We start from the raw sequence: 2,651 nt of genomic DNA on the forward strand, positions 1-2,651 counted from the left end.
TACTCTCTAACTGTCACTAAGAACTATGTAAAAAAAGAGTTTTTAGAAATCTTAGACGTATACCAATGTGAAATATCTTATAGCAGTCCAAGCATTGGTTGTCTTAGAGCCTTTCTTTTTTACAAACAAGAGCTTAGTCAAATCAATTGTTATACAGTCATATGGAAGACTCGAAGATAGCAGCTTACTACTTTAAAGTTTAAACATTCAAAAGTGAGTGAGGGTCATGAAGTCATATTCAGAACCTGGGAATGGAATTACCCCCAAAGCTCATATCATATCTTGCTTACATCTAAGACATGCCAAAAGAGAAAAGATATGCTTTACATACCTATACCAAAAACATACCAAGAGAAGCTTCACATACCTTATCTGAATTATTCCTTATCTTGTTTGCCTTGCCTTCCATTGAACCTATTCAACATGAAAGTAATATGAATATCAACCCCTCTTAACTTTTCAGCACCCTAGGTTACACCTTAGTATTGATGGAATCTATTTCCTTAGTTGTTTCCCCGACTAGTTCTGTTATTTGCCAAGGCGTCGCTGAAAATTAGGTAGCACCTACCCTATAATTTGCCCTATCCAAATTTCCAATTAGGTCCCTAATACCTACATCCAACCAAAAACAACAACCTGCAGCAATTAATACCAACAATATACAATATAAACTCCAAATGACTCATTCAAAAAGATGATATCAAATAGGGCATCTAGTCTTTATTCTATAACGCCTTTAATTATACGAAATGAGGGGTTGTGTGGCTGCAACCAGAAGCATCCACATCCCTTTTAGAATGCATTTAGTCCCTGCAACAATACATTACACCCCTGCAGTAACAACTCACTCAAAACTATCAAAACGTGAATTCTGGACAGGATTTACGTCCTACATGAAAGTTATAGTCATGTGTCTTAGGGTCGCATACAATTTTGAATCACCCCTACATCAATTCTATACAAACAGATATGCCCAAAACACCAACAACAGTCCGTGTAAGATTTCCAAAACCAAAATCTGGGCAGTACCTCCTCTACACTTCATCACCCTTTTTAGAGAATCTAAAAGCAAAAATGGATTTTAAAGTATGAATTAAAGTTATATACCTATGGAATACCTTTCCAAAACATATTGAATCACCCGAAACAAAGCTATAAAAAAGAAGTTATACCAATATTACTAACAACTGTCCCCTCCAAAAACGGGTTTGTTAATAAGTTTTTAACATTTTCCCTCTTTGTTCTTTCAACTTTCTCTCAAGTTCCAAGCTGAAGAATTAATTCCGTAGACATTGTAAGATACATATATACACCTCCACGTGCTTAGGGAACACCGTAGATAATTAATTCACCGAGGAAAAGTGAAGAACTCACCTTTAATTCATCTAAACCATGGCTGCCTTGTTGTTTTATTCTTCACGTTTTTGTTCCTCCCTTTGGCTGAAGTTTTGGACAACAAATGAAGTACTTAGTCACAATACATGTAGATATATGTTGCCTTAGGGGGTTACACATGTCATCCCCTAAGGGTGACACGTGTTCGGCCCCCATTAGGCCAACACATACATGTTGTCAATAAGGGGCTGCCACATGTTGTGGGGTCCATCTCCCTCAAGCAGGTGGGTCACCTACTTGACCCCAAGCAGGTGGGCACCTTCTTGCTTGAGGTGCTTCCACGTGTCGCCTTCCTAGGCTGCCACGTGTCATGGTATCCTCTTCCTCATGGGTTTGTAATCTCGTCTTACTTTAAGAGCCTATGTAATCCGTGCTACGCAAGCTTGGTATCTCCTCAAGTAACTTATGTATGTAAGACTTCTAAGTTAGTAGCTTACGTAGGTAATTCGAGTCCTATGGCTCATTTCTTGGCCTCCAGCTCTTTCCGAATTCTCACGATTCTATTTCCAAACTTCTCTACTATGGGGTATCACATTCTACCTTCCTTAAAGTCGTTTGATAGGGTCGTAGCGTATCCGGCTCACATGATAATGTCTAAGAAACTTATGAGACATTCCGAGTTTAAAAGTGTGGGGTGTAACAACATACCTAGTACATTTTGAAGTACTAGTGCATACTCTAGTGACTACATGATATCACCATATAGGAACATGCATTGCTCCACATTCTCCTCAATGAGGCTAGTTTGATTATTGAAGGCTATTTAGTTGGTGAGTTCCCCTCTTCCGAAAACAACATTCCAATTCTTTTCTTGCTTATGACATTTACTGACTTTTGTTATCTTTTATTATTTTTTATACTACATTTGAGAGTGAGCTAGGAACATATCTTAGCCCCAATTTTTAATCTTTTTTTTTAGAACATACTTTACCTTGTGAGAGATACCACTATAGCAAGACATACCTTAAACATTTTGACAAAGACTTTTTACCTTTTTGTGAGAGCAACCAATAACCGATATAAACTATGTGAGCTATAACGTAGAGTTCCAATGTTACCCCTACATCGGACAAAAGGGGGAGACTATTTGCCAAGGTAGACTCCAATATGCCTAAGTGGATCCACTAAGCTATTGTGTGAACTGGGTACTCACCTCTATTTCTTAGACTTGGGTACTCACCTCCAAGACTAGATATTTCGGGTACTCACCTCTTAGAGATTTGGGTATTCACCTCTAATCTTTTTATACCTATGAT

The sequence above is a fragment of the Solanum dulcamara genome, chromosome 3 (genome assembly GCF_947179165.1).
Source record: "Solanum dulcamara chromosome 3, daSolDulc1.2, whole genome shotgun sequence".
NCBI lineage: Eukaryota > Viridiplantae > Streptophyta > Magnoliopsida > Solanales > Solanaceae > Solanum > Solanum dulcamara.